Here is a 19,226-nt window from a genome sequence, read left to right as displayed (position 1 = left end):
CAAGCCACGCGTTACATCATGTACGTATGGGGTCGCGCCCGCTGCGCTTTGCGTATTCAACGAGTACAAGCTGCCAGGCCCTGTGTTACATCACAGACGTATAGAATCCCGCCGAGTACGCCATTCCCTTTTTTATTTTATTTTTGACTCAAAAGTATAATTAAATAACTTTAAACACTATATAAGAGCACGCGAAAATCTACATTATTTAAAACATTTATATATTTCTAACTGTAATAAACTTATATTTTGATAAATATATTTTGTCAAAATCGCGTCGTGTGCGGCCTCCTTGCACTCTCGGGGCGTAATTGCCATGTGACCTTAAAAAAAGCATTTTAGGGCCATATAACGCCAACTCCCACACCCTTGCCAACATTTATTCTCCACACAGCTGTGGCACAGCGGCCAGACAATCTCACTTTGCAGCACAGACCTCTCGCTTTGATCCCCAGCTCTACTCACCCATAGGGGAGTAGTTTGCGCTTTACAAATACCATATGGATTTACCTTTGCACTCCCTATACGACACCACCAAAGCACCATACACAAGCTACAAAGTTCTAAACAAAAGTTAATCCAAGTAGCTATAACTACATGCTGACACTACTTGCACAGATGTGGCACAGTGGCCAGAGCATATGACACACAGTTTGGGCTCACGCTTTAATCCCCGACTGCGGCAGCAGCTCAGCTTAGCAGCATGAGACTCTAGACAATACCTCACATATATTCCGTACCCCAGGACTTTCAAACCAGTACGGATCAGTAGTTCACCCTAGTGCAGCAGCCACGGCACATGACTTCACAGCATAAGACACACAATTTGTGCTCACGCTTTAATCCCTGAGTCCCGCACCAGCTCACCTTACCCACATCAGACTCTACGCAATACCTCACTTAATTTTCATAGCCCACCACTAACACACCGGTAGGGGTAAATACTTCACTTTGCACACCCTCTATAGCACACCCTAAACACCCCACAGAGGTTACAGTGCTCTTACCCTCCTATTTTCCACTTTTTCCCCCCTTTTTTCCCCTTACTTGCTTCAACGGAATCACAAAATGGCGGCCAACACTTCCTAGTTGCAACCGCTCGCAGCCAATCAGCAGCAAACTCGTGCTCATAACGCCTCAGTCAATCAGATGGCAGAATTTCCAAATATCGGTATCTGTAAATTTTGATATTTCTCAAAAATTACTGAACGAATTTACACCAAATAAACAAAAGCGTGCTTTCTAGATCAAGTCCCTTCTCCCTGCCAAATTTGGGGTAATTCGGTTCACCCATTCGACCTGTTGCCCTGTCTAAAGTTTCCTATGGAAATTAACATGGAGAAAACACGTTTTGTGACCCCCTTTTTTGCTCAGACCCCCTTGACGAATCACCCCCAAACTTTCAACATAGGAGCTGATCTCAACAAAGAATTTGTTTGGAAAATGTCATGAAGATTCATCAATCGGCGCCAAAGTAATTGCAAATAGAATGTTGCCATTTTCCTATGGTAACTAGGTCCTAACTATAACTCCCTACTGGCGATATATATTTGATGTTGTTGTAATTTAGCACTGTTGGTATGCTTTCTACCACTTTACAGTATGTATCTGATTACAGTAGAGCTTCAGTGGACAGCGTTATAGATACAAGGGTAATGTTCCTTTTCCTAATAGTGTCTATTTAGCAGCTGTCATTATTATGAATTATTGTCATTCCCAAGTTAATTGTGCTGTTAATTTTAATGGCCAACATTTTTGTAATAAATGTAATCCCTCATAAATGGGATCAACATGCATTTGTGTATTGTTTTCCCAATTATATTAATCAACTGGTGACCAATAATTATAAGAGTTAGATAGTTGTTCTACCTCTTAAAATCCCGGTTGTTTTTGCACTTTGCACTTTGCACTTTTAGCACTTTCTTCATTAAGATTTGGGCACATCACTTTGAAACTTTGGGCCGTTTTTATACCATCCTATGTTGCATAAACTGTTTCCAACTGTGGTTTATGTATAAACACTAGTTACTTAGTATTCATGACTTTAGAGGATAGAATTTAAAAGTACATGTTTTTTTATTCTTGTCATGACAAGTTGTAAATAATGAATTTTGAAAAGTTTTTGTAACACTTGAAACCTTATTCTATGGATTTATCCTTTAAAGTATTTTTCAGTGTTAAAGTGTATTTTCTATGTCTATGGATTGGTAACATCCCCCATTGTAAAGTGTGCACAGTATTTAAACACCAGTATTGGTTCCTCAAGTCATGTGATCAAGGCTACTGTGACGTAGCCGAAACGCGTCATGCTGCCGACAAGGGGTCAATAAACCACCTCTGAATTCAATCTTTGCGCTGTGGAGTGGTCTGTACCTGTCTTTCTTTATCGGAATTCTTATCGGGAAGGGAAGTGGAGCAGGAGTGAGGATCATATATATATATATATATATATATTCACTGAAAAAACCATAGGTTTTACACCAGTTATAGTTAGCTGGAAGTTTTACTCGCATAAAACCATTGAAATTCCCACGTTATAGTTAGTTGACTCACACTAACTTGCGCGTGCAATGCACTGCTGATGACGTCACATATTACATCACTCATGACATGGTCAGTGACATCACTCATGACATCACTGATGATACCATCCAGTGAATGTGTGTCTTTCTGAAAAATAAATATTAGTGAGTAATGTTTAAATATTTAAATATATGTATTATTCTTTCACTTTCTGTATAAGTGGCTGCATGGGTTGGTGAGTAGGTACATGTGTATGTATATGGGTTATTAGATGTTTTTCTTAGTATCAGTATGAGTGTTTGTATGGTTTGGTGGGGGTATTACTTAGCTCATAGATGCATGAATGACTGACTCTCTCTTTGTATGTGTTTTGAAGACAGCATATGTGCAGGACTGTATGGGTGGATGAGTGTGTATATGTGTGTGTTAGTGAGTGAATGACTATCTCACTAGTGTCTTTATCAGTAACTACATATGTTTTAATCTAGTATATGTGAATATTGATGTATATAAGTGAGTATATGTGAGAGTGAGGGATTTTAAGAGTTCCTGTTTAAATAAGTATGTGTTTCTATAAGTGATTGTTTAAGAGAATAAATATGTGTAAATTTCCTTAGAAGTAAAATGATAGTCTGTGTATAGCTCTATATGCAAATAAATGGATGTTCAATAGTTTATTTGCATGTGTGAGTATGTGTGTGAGTAACTTTTGGATGACTGTTGGTGTGTAACAGGATGTATAGGTGTATCACTACATATGATGAGTGAGTATATGTATGAGTGAGTATATAGAACTGTTGGTGAATGGTGAATGAGTGGATGTGTATATAGATGGTGGAATTACTGAATTGGTTGTTGTAACTGTTATGGGTATCTCAATTTTTTTGTAAATTTTAGTTTCTATTTTTTAATATGTGTTTCAAAGGTTACATTACAGTGAAAGGTGTGTCACTCTGTCACAAGGATGGTGTCATCAGTGATGTCATGAGTGATGTCACTGACCATGTCATGAGTGATGTAATATGTGACGTCATCAGCAGTGCATTGCACGCGCAAGTTATAGTGAGTCCAACTAACTATAACGTGGGAATTTCAATGGTTTTATGCGAGTAAAACTTCCAGCTAACTATAACTGGTGTAAAACCTATGTTTTTTTCAGTGAATTTAATAGTTTTTTTTAATGCTAATTCCTAACTATAACTGGTGTGAAACCTATGGTTTTTTCAGTGAATTTCAATGGTTTTTTAATAGCAAATCTTTATAGGTATAAAAAATAATATATATATATTTTTTTATTTTTAACCCTGGGGCGCTCCCGGGGCACGTACCGGTGAACGCACGGGTAAGCGCAATGTTACGGCGCGCCCCGGGGCGCGTACCGGGGAGCGTCCCGTGAGCGCTATTCTCGCGAACGAAAACAACATCGTGACGTTTCGCGTAACCGCGTGATGCGTCATATGACGCACTGCGTAAGCGCACCCGGAAGCACGATCGCGCAACGTCCTGACACGCTTACGCTACGCGCCCCGGGGCACGACTACGGGCGCGCCCCGGGGCGCGTAGCGTAAGCGCGTCGGGTCATGTGACCTGAAAATAACAATTTTGATTGGTTCAGAACACTTTTGGTTTCTAAATGTTGAAAGACCCCACCTTTTTTCCTCATTTTCACTTTTGAGTGAAGAAGACCTGCATTCATTCTTTGAGAAATGGCTTCACTAGTAGCAGCTGCAGGTGCATCTGCACCACCACCACCTCCACCACCACCACAAGGACCACCACAAGACCACATTGGTGGTCAACAAGAAGAGGAGGACGAAGAGGAGGAGGTAGAGAGGGACTTTCTGCCTGAGGACAATCCCCCATACAGACCCAAGGAACATTTTATTTGGAACTTTTACAAGATGCCAAGGGGTGCAAAAAAGGTGAATGCAGCTAAGGTGACTTGCCTCATCTGTGGCCAAGAACTGTCAAGAGGGAACCCAAAGAAGAAGTATTCTTTTGGGAACCACACGATGATAAGACATATGCAGAGGAAGCACCCGAACAATTATTTGGCAGCAGAGGTCAGGGAACTGACCAAGAACCCTTCCCATCCTTCTTCTTCAAGCGCCTCCAATCAACCCACTCTATTGGATGCAGAGGCTAGGGAGATGGTCCCTAATGTCCAAACTAAATTTGGAGATTTTAAATTTGTTTGCAAATATTGCAACAAAACAATTTCATATGGTGAGCAAAGCATCACTTTACTCAATCGAGCTGCAGACAACCATCACTGCAGCAAGCGACCTTAATTTTTTTCTATTTTTTTTTTGCTCCAGTTGAGCTGTTTGCAATTCCCTGTGTTTTGTTTCACCCCCAGAAAAACTACAAAAAAAATATAAAATTGTTAAGAAAAGCCAAAAAAAGTAAAAAAATTCAAAAAACAATAAAAAAATATAAAACAACAAAAAGAATAAAAACAACAGTTCTTTTCAGAACTACCTCCAATTTATATAAAAATGCTACATTTTTGAAAAAACTGTCATTCTTTACTCCCCCTGGCACGATCCCCGGTACGCACACCGGTGCGCGTACCGGGCGCTCCCCCCGCGAAAATCGAAAAAAATGTAATTTTTTTTTTTTTACCCAAGGGACCCTTTTATGGTCCCCACATCAAACCTAGGGAGTCAGGGGGGTCTACCCTGCCCCCTTTTGGTTATTTCCCCCTTTGTTTTTACCACCTCTTGTGTCTCGATCCTACCGAGACACAAGATGGCGGCCGCTCCGGACTGTTTCGAATGTTTACAGACACCCGAGAGCCAATCAGCTTTCCGTGCGCAAGTCGCGTGGCGCGCCCGGAGCGCTCCCCGGTGCGCGTACCGGGGCGCGGCTATAGATATATAAAAAAAAATTAACATAAATTACTCAAAATCCTCTGGAGCACATATCTTGAGACATAGCAAAGGCACATCGGGCTACCAGTCCCTATAATTTTGCCAAGTTTGGTGGAAATCCATTCAGCCGTTCGAGCTAAAAATGAGATTGACCGCCCTATGGAAATTAACATGGGGAAAACACGTTTTGGGACCCCCCTTTTATCTCGGCCCCCGCTTGACGAATGCCCCCCAAACTTTCAGGGAAGGACCGGAGCGCCGCGAGGCAAAGTTGAGGAAAATTCCAGGCAGATTCCTCAACCGGCGCCAAAGTTATTCCCAATAGAATGTTGCGATTTCCCTATGGAAATCAATCCTAACTATAACTACCTACTGGCGACCGCCAGTAGGTAATATATATATATATATATATATATATATATATATATATATATATATATATATATTAATATATTAAAGAGAGAAACCAAACCTTTGAGGCGGGTAATCTCAGGAACCACAGCACCAATCACAACACCCAACACAGCGTTGGAAAGGGCAGTTGCAGCAGAAGGACATAGGCTATGCAGACGCCCACCATATACATTTACAAGGTAAAATAACCGTGCCAGCAAAGTAGTCCCTTGTGGGCGTGTCTGCGTTGTGCTGTGGGCGTGTGCTGGGGGCGTGACAAACGCTGGGGGCGTGTGGTACGTTCCGCCCTTCATGCCATGTCTCATATCGTGTGCTGTGGGCATGTGCTGGGGGCGTGGGCGGGGTGCGGGATTACGGGGAAAAAAAAGCGAGCCTTGTGCCCACTATTTCATTGTTTTTTCTTCCCAGGTTCTGTACATTCCAGCTCCGGGTGTCCACCCTGCTCCCTTTAAATACCCCTGCACCCCATAATCATAACCCACCCTTACTCCTCAAAATACCCCAACACCCTTAAACACTAACCCATCTTAACCCTATAAATATACCCTGTACCCCAAAACCCAAACCTATCCCTAAACCCTAAAAATACCCCTGTACCCCAAAACCCAAACCTAGCCCTGAACCCTATAAATACCCCTGTACCCCAAAACCCAAACCTACCCCTGAACCCTAAAATACCCCTGTACCCCAAAACCCAAACCTAGCCCTGAACCCTTAAAATACCCCTGTACCCCAAAACCCAAACCTACCCCATAACCCTAAAAATACCCCTGTACCCCAAAACCCAAACCTAGCCATGACCATAAAAATAACCCTGTACCCCAAAACCCAAACCTATCCCTGAACCCTAAAATATCCCTCTACCCCAAAACCCAAACCTAGCCCTGAAACCTAAAAATACCCTTGTACCCCAAAACCCAAACCTAGCCCTGAATCCTTAAAATACCCCTGTACCCCAAAACCCAAACCTACCCCTGAACCCTAAAAATACCCCTATACCCCAAAACCCAAACCTAGCCCTGAACTCTAAAAATACCCCTGTACCCCAAAACCCATACCTATCCCTAAACCCTAAAACTACCCCTGTACCCCATAACTCAAAACTATATCTGTACCCTGTATATATCTGTATCTGTATGGAGAAGCGTGGCTCAATGGTTAGAGCGGCAGACCCTGATGCAGAGGTCTAGCCCGGGACCAGGGTTCAATTCCCCGCCTCGGCGGGTCTTGGGCTCAAAAATTCCACAGACCTGATATTTCTCGCCTCGGTGCCTATTCCAATTATTGAGTCCCACTCTGCAACTCTGGGTAATAGCTTGCTTAATCTCCACAACGGCCCCCACAACGCTAAGGATGCCTGGCCTCCACCTTGGGGGTGCCCAGGAGTGGACACCTCACAGGGAAAGCCAGGATGGGTTCCACAGCGTTATTCGTACAAGCGCCTTGGGACCCTTGCGGGTGAGTAGTGCGCTATACAAGTATCAATTTACATTTACCCTTAAAATACCCAAACACCCCAAAACATATACCTTAGTACCCCAAAACATATACCCCTATACCCATACTTACCTTATCCAAACATTAAAAAAACATGCTTTTACCATTCATGCATATACAACAAATTTCTTTGTAAATGTATGCGTGGTAAAAGCATATAAAATGTAATGCCATGCGTTATAATGGCATTGCGGAGTCATGGTACTTTCGTAATGAAAGTATGCGGAGTGATGGTATGCGGAAAGAAAGTTGCGGAATAATGGGTGTTTACCCTCCCCCGGTAAGTACATTGGTGGCACGGCGGCCCACATCTCCAGCAACATACTCATATTTTTTCACCATCGATTTGAAAAATGCACAGGTCTCTCTCATTGATGGCCAGCACCGACATACACTTTTAGACACACCTCCCACCACAAGCTCTAGAATTGCGTACTTTAGAGCTGGGGAGCTACGTTCGAATCTCAGCATCAGCTCAACATCCTGTGATTCCATGCAAATCGCTTTGTCTCCCCATGCCTACCACAAATGAATGTGTTCTTCTGTAATGTAAATTGTGCTCATGCCATGTTGTCGAGTTCGCGCTATATAATATTGCAAGGAAAAATAAAGTAGGGAAACTCGAGTTCACACACTGATATACTTGGGATTTATCGACTTTCGTAAAGCCTTCGATAGTGTGAGCCGACCTAGACTCTGGGAAAAATTGGCAAGATGGGGCATCCCTTGGCCGCTATTGAAAGCATTAATAGCCCTACACACTGACACTTGGGTTAAAGTAAGTGTCACATCGAGATGGTCCACCTCTAACAAAATTTATGCTAGCAGAGGTCTAAAACAAGGGTGCACTCTTGCACCACTACTTTTTAATTTGTACCTTGCAGACCTCCCGGAATGGCTGTCTCGCTCCCGAGCCTTTCCTCCTGGAATTGCTCAAAGAAAAATTCAAACTCTGCAATATGCAGATGACACCATTCTTTTAGACCAAACCCAAGTGGGCCTCCAAAGACTGTTTGACTCTCTCACCCAGTACTGCCATCTCAATATGCTTGAGATAAATGTTACCAAAACCAAAGCAATGGCAATATCTTCCGCGAAAATAAAAAAGATCACGTGGTTTATTGAAGGGAAGCCGCTGGAAATCGTCACCGCATATAAGTATCTGGGCGTTTGGATCGACCACAAAGGGAGACCTTCTGTGCATACAACTGAAATGCAGGCAGTTGCCCGTAGCCTGGAGGGGGCCTTCATAAGAACGAAGCACGCTTTGCACTCCCAGGACTTAGTCCCGTTAATAAAATTGATTACTGCTAAACTCCTTCCTACAATCTCTTTTGGCGCAATAACCTTTAAAGATAAAATGAATAATTGGTTAGACAGAGCGCAATCGTCATGTTATCGAAGGGTTTTTCGATTGCCAAATTCTACCTCCCATGCCCAAATTCGGAAAGAATTTTCTCTATCCTCCCAGCGATGGATTATGAGCGCAAGATATATCACCCACTGCTTAAAAACAAAACAAGCCGGCCCTCACACTTTAAAGAGTTGTATATGGTCATTGCTCAGCAACCCCAAAACATTGTGGAACAAATATTTGACATTCTGCCTCGAATCCCTCAAAGCAAAGGACATATGGTCAACTTCGCTGCCCATCGAGGCAAAAGCGAAGCTTTTAATTAAGCAAGCAAAAATCATATCAAATGACTATGACACGCAACAGGTACTCCGGCTTTTTCATGGCCCCTGGGCTGCCAAATTATATACCTCGAAAAGCTTACTGCCCTACCTTGCATCCTCCATGAAATCTCATACAAAACTTCAACTAATGAGACTCTGGTTTGGCTATAAATTCGGCCAAGGATACAAGAAAGACGCTTCCTCCCAATGCCGCTTTTGTAATCAGGAAGAGGAAAATCTCATTCACATTCTGTGCATTTGCCGATGCTTACGAGCCCAAAGAATTTTCTGGCTGCGCCCAATTTGGCTTTTCCTTAATATCAGGACATGCCAAGAAGCACTCGATGCATGCATGAGGGGAGTCTCACCTCAGATGGCGACACATTTTGTAAAGATTATTACAGAAATTAACTCCCTGATCGTACCATCTGACTACGTGTGAGCCCTATCTCCTCTAAGTGACATTTCTCTCCTTCCTCTTTAACTAACAAACTCACTGTCTTTTTAATAGACCTGAATATTCTCTTTTTTAACGGTTAATTTTGAGTGTGTATATTGCAATGATTTTAATTAATTGTGCAAATAAATTTTTAGTTTACTTACGAGTTCACACACTACTGAACGCTCACTCTTAAGTGCATCAGCAGTGCACTGTGAATCGGAGCGTTTCACACGCCTGTCACAGATAAGAAATGCTATCAAAACGAAATCCTACAAAACAATATACTACTGGCCGACAGCAATTCATACCCGGACAATGTCGGGACGGGCTGCTAGTATATATATATATATATATATATATATATATATATATATGTTCTATTGTTGTATTCTTTCCGTAAAGCCTTCTAAATGCTTTGGCCTTATGCTGCAGCATAATGTTCGATTTATTCTGAGAATGTTCTACTGTTGCCTGGTTGCCTTGTTGTTGGGTTTTGCCTTGTTCAAAAAGGCTTGGAGGGCGGTTGAAGCTGGATGGAGATCTTCCTATGTCTCCTGTCTGCCGTGTAGCTGATCATCAATAAACTCGTATAATTCTACATGATTGTGCCTGGCTCATCACTACAATATATATATTCACAATTTTTTCTTGTGATGCGGGACATATGTGGGTACTCCAGATAGCGTGTTTTTAAAAAAAAAGTCTTTATTGCAGCTCGTCGAACACTGATGCATTTCGGCTGTACTCAGCCTTTCTCGAAGAGTACAAGGCCCACCACCCAGTGAGTGTTTAAAAGCAACCATCATGAATATAGAAAACTGTTTTCAGAATAGAATCCATTAGGCACATTTGGGGTTATGATCAATCAAGTAATTTACATTTTTTCTTAAATTTTTTCGTTTTCTTTCTTCCCTCTTTTTTGCAGTTTTTTACTGTATGTGGCACCAAACTTAACTCATTTTGTCCACATTTCGAGCGGATGGAGCAGAGTTTTTCAAAGTTGGGCCAGTGCCCAAATTACAACACCTACTAGGTTAACTTAAAAGAAAAATGGATCCCTATTCTATTCGCTTTTCACATGAGAACCTATACACAGGGTTCCTCTCAAAACATTTCTGATCTCATTCATGAACGTATCATCTAGCCGTAGGTCCCAATCCACATTTCCGGTTTCTAACTTCTACTAGCTCTCTCATCAAGGAGCGAAATTATTTAGAGCCTTACTATATGTACAAAATAGCAATAACAAAGCAGCTAAAAGTTAATAATAAATATTCATTACATAATAGTTTTGCACTAAATCCCAATAAAAATGGAAGTAATCAATCTAATATGATATATTCCCTATAGCAGTGGTTCCCAAACTTTTGACTCCTGAGGACCCCCACTGAATCACTACTGGAAGCCGGGGACCCCCAAGGAATTTGTACAATTTAAATTTCTTTTTAAAAACGGCTTTTGAAGCAGAGGCAATTTCAAGAGGGAGACAGCCTGAATTGGGTCTATTGGCATGGACATGTATGCATATAGCAGTATATTATTTAGTGGTACCCAAGGGCTTGTGGAAAGTGAGCAATCAGACAGCAGCACGAAAATCCTACTGCTGATCTTGGCTGCATCTATTTTTACCTGCCTGTCAAGTAACGGTAACCTATACACATGTGCCTTTCAACGTTTTATTGCCTTTATTGTATTGCATGTATTTTTATTGTTGTGTCTGTGACTGCTGTTGTCTGTCTCCCCCGCTGCCTGTACATGGTCCGTGCCCCTTTTTCTTCCCTCTGTTCCCCTCGCTGTCCCCGTGCTCTCTCTGCCCGGTGTTTCCTTCTGTACCCCTCGCTGCCCCGTGTCTCTGCCCGGTTTTCCCATCTGTTCCCCTTGCTGCCCCGTGCCTCTCTGCCCGGTGTTTCCTTCTGTACCCCTCGCTGCCCCGTGTCTCTGCCCGGTTTTCCCATCTGTTCCCCTTGCTGCCCCGTGCCTCTCTGCCCGTTCTGCCCTCAGCTGCCCCTATATTTCTGTATTCTGTATTTTGCCTCTGTGCCATTCGTTTTTTATGCCCGTCTGCCCTCTGTGCCACTCGTTTTTCCCTCATTTTTGTGCCCCTTTTGCCTTCGGTTCCACTCTTCTTTCCCTCCTTTTTTGTGCCTTTCTGCCCTCTGTTCCACTCGTTTTTTTGTGCCTTTCTGCCCTCTGTTCCACTCGTTTTTTGTGCCTTTCTGCCCTCTGTTCCACTCGTTGTTTCGTTTTTTTGTGCCTTTCTGCACTCTGTGCCACTCGCTTTTACCTTGTTTTTTGTGCCATTCTGCCCTCTGTGCCACTTGTTTTTCCCTCGTTTTTTGTGCCCTTCTGCCCTCTGTTCCACTCGTTTTTTTGTGCCTTTCTGGGGGGCCCCAGGGAGATTAAGTGAGCTATTGCCCAGAGTTACATGGCGCTGGGCTAACCTGCCGCCAGCACTGGGGATCGAACCGTGAACCCCGTTGATTCCCCGGTTAAATTCTTAGATTTCTTCGTAGCCAAATTGACTGTTTTAGAACTATACCCTTTTTTTTTTTTAAATATCCCTTTTGCCTGTGCCAACTGTTTATTATACTCTTCTTCCTGGCTACATATTCTTTTTAACCTGAGAGATTCCCCATACGTAATACTTTCTTTTAGGTTCTTGGGATGTTGGCTTTTAAAGCGCAATGTGATATTTCCAGCTGTATCTTTATGGTATACCAATGTATGAATGTTGCTTTCATAAATCTTTGATGCTATGTGCTCCCATCAAGCCATAGCAAACTGCAATGTCCCAGAAATGGGCACCCTGGGACATTGCTGGAGATGCCACTTGGCCCCGCACCTTTGTTCAAACTTGCTCCGGGGAGGTGGTGCTCCCCGGGGGTCTGCAGTGGACCCCTTCATTGTTGTATGTGTGCCCTGGAGAGGTGGCGGGGGGCAGAATCCCCCCATGCATTATTTCATATAGCCCCAGGGAGGTGGCAGCCCCTGGGGCTGCGGGGAGGCCACTTGCCTCACAACATTTGTGTGAATAAGCTCCGGGGAGTTAGCAGTCCCCGGAAGGCCCTAGGGCCTACCCCGCATTCGTTTTTTTAAAAAAGTGCTCTGCATTGTTGGCGGCCCCTGGGTCAATGGGGGGGGAGGGGGGAGTACCAGGCCCCACCCGTATTATGCAAATTAGCCCTGGGGCAGGGGGGTCCACCAGGCCCCCCACCACATAATTGGAAAGATCCCCGGGGAGGTGACAGTCCCTGGTGCTGCAGATGGGCCCACCTGCATTCATAACAAAACTACCCTGGGGAGGTGGTGGTGCCCGGGGCTTTGAATGGCCCAAGGAGGTGGCCCTGTGTGCCCTCCTCCTATATTTATTATATGGGACCTGGCCCACCTGGGGGTTATTTAAAAGCAAGCACGGGAGGTGTTTTTTTTTAATGCATTTGCCACAAATTTTATGATTTTGCAGCCCACAAAACAAAATGCTTTTATAACATGTCAGAGTCCATCTGGGACCCCAAGACCATGGCTTGGGGGTCATAGTATTCCTACCCTCTCCCCTATTTTATTTTCACGTATTCTTTGGGAGACATGTGTAGCAGAGTCCCAAGATGGCTGCCAACACTGCCTGGTTGAAGTGTTAGCAGTCAATTAGAGCAGTGCATTTCCCTCCACAAGCTTGCCTATTTTTTAAAAGGCTTTGCGCCCAGAGCTTTATCGATCTTTTTCCTTCTTAAATTTCTGAAAAACTACTGAACGGATGGACACCAAATAACAAAAAAGCACAATCTGAGTAAAAACATTTCTCTATTTCTCTGCCAAATTTGGTGTAAATCTGTTCAGCAGTTTGGGCTGTAGGTTCGACCACATGTTCCTATAGAAATTAACATTACAAACGTACCTTTTTTCATACCCCTATTTCTCGGCCCCCACTAAACAGATCACCCTCAAACCTCCCATGACACACAGAACCTACTTTGATACTCTCTGGGGGAAATTTCATGAAGATTGGTCAAACGACTCCAAAGATCTAGGCAAATCAAAAAATGCTTTTCCTATGGAAACTAGGTCCTAACTATAACTACCTACTGGTGACTGCCAGTAGGTATATGTATCTAACCCGGGAGAGGCATTGAAGTGCTTTGTAGACAGGTAGCAAACTACTTTGAGGAGCCCATAATTATAGTTACAACCCCCTGATATACCCCCGTAAACAAATCGTTGTCTGGAGATTTTCATTTTTGATTTGCGTTTTTGAATCATTAATTAGTGAAGCAATTTAGCTTGGGTAGACATTGCTGATCCAGCCGTATGTTTTTGGATGACATTTTTAAAAATGGCAGATGCTTTGCAGTAATGATGTAATATTTCAGGAACCATGAGACCTATATTTTGTTGGTTAAAACATTTACCATTTTGGGGTCAAATCACAGTTTTGGGGGGGTCAAGTAGTGCTAGAGACAGAAAATAAACTCCTCATAGCTACACTTCTGCCATTTTCCAAAATGGAAGCTCCAATAGAGGAAGAAGAAACATATATAAAAATGAAACAAAGAATAATGTTTTTTAATTCTTTTATGTATACACCAAACAATGCTTATAATCTGAATATAGAAAAAGAAATGTTTATCACTCCTATTTTAGACACATTTTAAAAGTTCACTTTATTTGTTTTGGCACTCGCTCTTGGTGCATTTCCAGAATGTTGAACATTTGAGAAGAGCATATTAAAATGGAAATTTTTGTAGCACAGGTTTTGCATGTACGTGTAAATTCTGTGGGTAGAGGCTTCAGAAACTTCGTAGGTTTTAGCACCCCATCAATATCTCCCCAACCAAATTCACACAGATCATTCTCTACATATTCATGATCCAAAACATTTAGACATCTTATCAAGTACAATGCTCTTTTAATGTGTCCACGCACAGAATATGAAATCAGTGGAAGGTCACTTAGTGGGACTGATCTCTTAAACTCTGTAACAAAGATTGTCAAATGTGTGACAGAACTCATTTTCCACACATGCACAAGGTATTTTTCTATGTTTTTAAGTCACATTCTTCTTCCGTCTCAGAAATACTTTTAGAAACTTTACAGGTTCAGCAGTTAAAATTTCAAGCTTTGTTCTAATTCTGCTCAGTGTCATCACCCTTAAGAATATGATATGACAGTACAATGACTCTATTGGAACCATTTGGAACAGCTCCCTTAACATGTGGCACAACACAAAAGCCAGCTTCCTCCAATTTGCTGTTAAGTTTGAAGAATATGGCCTGTACCTTTTGAATCTTTCTCTGCAGGAACCATCTCCTCATTGACAATCATTTTACTTGCAATTATTGGAAAATTAATGATCACTGAAGCATCAGCAAGGTTTTGGCAAGTTAACATCTCCAAGTTCATCTTGTTTGATGTTGATGACCAGAATGTATCAAGTTGCACAGGTATAGGTGTTGAATCGTTGATGCATGCAAGGCCAATTGTTCCAATTCTATACATTCGTCTGATTCGCTCACATTCTTTGACACATAGTTCAAGATAACTTTCAAAGACAATGTGCAGTACCTTTAAGGTGCAAAACAGTCTGAATGACCTCTCTGAAGATTTGTATGGATGAAACCTGGACCATTCACAATTGGGACATAGTCCACAACAGCAGTTTTCAATGAGGACACCTTTTAGAATTAACATTCTTCTGGTGAAAGTTTTTTTTCAAGCTCTTGTACAAATGTGTGCTTCACTGGTTTGATGGCAGCATCTCCGTCAAATAATGAGTTTGTTGGAAGATCATGTGACAATGTCCTTAATAAAGGTTTCTTTTGCTACATCCATCTCTCTGTGCTTGCAAAAGTTGTTTTTTGTAATCTGTTTTGTAGGGGCTGGTTGCAATTAAAGCTTGGAAGTTTAGCTTTAGTGATTATGTCAAACAACGTTTTCTCATTCAATACAAATCTCTCCTGCTTCAGTTCTGCATGTAGCTTTGATCCATGTTCCAGGACATCTAGTAGACATGTCTTTATATTGTTATCCACATATTGTTTGGTCACGAAGTTGAGTAGCCACGCAGACTCATTTCAAAGAGGTTTCCTTGCTGCTGAAAGAAATGAAGGCTGTCAAAAGGTTTATTTAAACAGTACCCTCTCCCACAAGGTTGTGGTGAGGAGCAATCCATTCATTTTGAATTTGTCATCTCTCTGAAAACATTGCAAAAAAGAAAGGGCTTCAGGGTAAACTAGCTTCTGTTGAGCAACATATTACCTTTTTAAGTGTTTGATCAACATTTCCCTTGGAGCTTTTCTGCGATTTCTGGATCGTCTGTTCCAGTTTCATATCTGCAGCCACAGCATTTAGCCTTCGCCCGGTCTTTCACCACAAATATCTTTTGATGAATTTTCTGTAGACATTTATTTTGTAGCACTAGCTTCTTCATACTGTCCAAATAGCAGGGCCCATATCTTAGGTAGTTTATGCAATCAAATTAGCGAAACACAGTAATCAGTCTTCACATGCAGCTCCCAATCACCTTCCCAATCAGCATGCACCAAGTTTTTCACTAGAGCCATCACGTGTAAAACATTTCCCCAGTACTTGCAAAGTTCTGATTTTTCTACACATTCTTTGACATGCTCTATGAACATGGTTTTCTGATTTTGAACTGAGGGTATTTAACATTGCCTGTATTAGCATTATGTCTATTGTATAGAGTGCACCATGTGCCTTGCTCACTTCTGAAACAGGATATGCAAAACCTAATATTTGTCATTCTTGTTCTAGAAAGCATTCCAATGCAATGTTTCTATAGCCTCAGGTATGATGAGCATACCATGTAACACAAACATTTTGAATACTGCTCAATAATGACTGGTCAGTTTTGCTTTCAAAGATTCCAGCCTCAATGAGTCGATGGTCTATCCCACATCCACTGAGATAACTACCTGCACACTGCAACACAACCCGTCATGTGGAAAACACCCATCATTGGATAATGATCAAAAATTCTACTGAATGACTCATAAAAATGTCAGCTACAACATAAAAAAAACAGTTTCATTACAGAAAATTGGCAGGATAGGCTGGTCTTCAAGCAAAGCACACACATATTGGAAATTTCTTAGAGTGGTGTATACTGCTGCATAGTTTGTGACTGGAGGTGGTATTACTGGTAAAAGCCCAACTCTCAGTGGGATGGTATTCTGGGATATCAGAGCATGAATTCCAGACCACGGAGGAACTGGCTTTTTTTCATCCTTCAGTCCATAGCGAATTAGCAATGATAAATTCAGTTAATTCATATTTGCGGACCACAGCATCAGATAGAAGATCCATGTCCTCAGCCGCTTTGAAATTTTCTGGTAGACAGGGATGTGTTTGATGGCTTGTAGTGATTTAGCCCATGTTGGCAAATCAACTGGGTTAAAAGTTAGCAACTTTGTTTATGCCTAAGCGGACACAGCTTAATTTCCAGCCGCTACTTCATTGGTACACACTTGAAAAATCCCTGGCAGTATCATGTGTGCTGGATGTTCCAGACAAAGAAGAGTTAACGTCAAAATTATCAAGAGGAGCACTAGCAAATCTGTTCCCTGTAGAGTGACTTTAAAGGTAGCTCTGCCTAAACATTTTAGATATTAGATATATTTTAAAAAGTACGTTTTAATGCAGAAGTTGGAGCACTTCTAAATGTAATTGAGGCCACTCATTGTTCACATTTTATTGTTTGATGCACTTCACTGCTCCCACAAATCAATCTGGGGATAGGAACTTAATGTATAGCCTCAAATTTCAAATGCCTTTACATTAGAAAGTTTTCAGTGGTAAAATGTGCTTCTTTAAATATACACTTTACTAATCTGTTAAAATTTAATTTTCCAAGAAGAGACAGATTCCCTACGTAGGGTTCACATACCCATAGGGGTCCCCTGACCACAGGTTAGGAATCCCTGTGGGAACATTATTATTCATGAATATGCTTTAGCTATCAACTGAAATGCATTCCAAATTGTGCCTGTGATTAAATGGAATGAGAGACCACAACTGGATGGCATTAGTGTTAGGATACAGAATTATATACTTTGGGTCATGTTAATACAAGCAGAGTGAGCTTGTATGGAAGAGCTCAGTAGGATTTAGTTTAAAAGGTCAAGCACCAGACATTTTGAGACGTAAAGTATATATTTTTTTTAAAAACGTATGCTAGTTGTGCGCATTATGATAATGACTCACGTGTAACATTGTGTGAAATAAGTTAAAAAAACATTTGCAATTAAAGCAATGTATCCTACAAATTACCACAGAGCGTGTCAGAATTCCATTGGTGATGCTCAAGACCCCCTCGATGCGAAGGAAGCAGCACTTTTTCCTCAATCACTTCATCCTCATTTCCAGATGTAAACTAGTATTCCATATTTGATCATGTGTTTTTCTGGGTAGTGCAGATTTATCTCCTGCCAGGGGCTGAAAGCTTCTCCAGCGCAGCCCTCAGCCTGCACACCTCCCCCAGGAACCAGGATGTAGCCACCACAGTCCTGTTAAAGAAGTGTCCCGCAGGAATCACTTTACCTCCCTCTGCCCCAGTCAACCATAGCCCTCCACAAAGTCTAATGCTTTTCAACTACTCCTGCCTCACTTGAGGCCACCCAGATGAAGATTGCCACAACTGCCTAATTTCACACATCCCTGGAAGACAGCCAGGCTTGAGATCGAAGTTTCTGTTCTGATGAGACTGCCTCAGACTCTGTGAGTCGCAAGCACCTATTTGCAATCCTACAGACTAAGAACCATGCCACAACTCTGGTACACCACTCACAATTTTGGGATCATTCTATCCCGATCAACCATTATTTTATACCTTTACACACCTTGCCCCAAAGGAGTATCATTCATTTTAGTGGAAAACCTACTTGACTTTGACATCTTTTCTTTGGCGGAGAGTCTTGTTTACTTTCAGTAGTGAACTTCACTCGGTTATGAAGGGCTGGTGTCCAAGACCTACCCCTGTGAAAGCATTTTGCTAATTTCCATATTTTATTTTTTAGTTTGTTCCCAATACATTCCCAAAATGTTAAAAAAACATTTATAACTTACGTTTCTTGCATGGAATCAAGTGTTGTTCCATCTGAAAGCTCCTAAATGCTCACTTTATTCCAAGTAGTAGAAAGATTGACGGGTCGTTTTTCATTAAAAAAAACAACAAAGTGGTAACCCTACACCTGCCGACAGATTTCTGGTGGGTATGAGCAAACACTGAAAAGAGAAACAAAAAGTTGATTGAATTTACACTACCCCATTTTATCACCACAATGTGTAAGAATGAACCCAGAAAGTAACTAAGAGTTTCCTGGTCTAACTATGAGAAAATCTAAAGAGAATTCCGGTTTGGCTTGTGGACTTTATTGTATATATTTAAACAGACATTCATGTGAGGTTTCCTCATGTCGCAATCCTCCCTGTGGCATCAAAAAATGAAAGGTAAACCAAGAAGCACTTTAAGTAAACTTGAAAAGGTCTTTAGGTATGGCTTGACATTGTTACTGTCATCTACGGTTATGTGAGCAACAGAAAAAGCTTTCAGAAATACTGCCAAGACGGGCCTTGGCTTCACCCAAAGTGCTGATTTTAATTGGCTTGAAGTTGTGTGCTTCCATTGAAAAAGTGCTTGCATTACAATACAGCTTGTGGGAACCCTACTTTACACAGCATGACTGGTGGTTATAGTGGTAAATCCAGGTCTGTTTATGAAAGGTTGTTACAAATGAAGTAGGCCTATCATATGGGGGGGAGAAACATGGTAAAGTGATGAGTTATTT

Source organism: Lissotriton helveticus, chromosome 6 (genome assembly GCF_964261635.1).
Source record: "Lissotriton helveticus chromosome 6, aLisHel1.1, whole genome shotgun sequence".
NCBI lineage: Eukaryota > Metazoa > Chordata > Amphibia > Caudata > Salamandridae > Lissotriton > Lissotriton helveticus.
The sequence above is the reverse complement of the archived record's forward strand: the minus strand, read 5'-3'. Positions refer to the sequence as shown.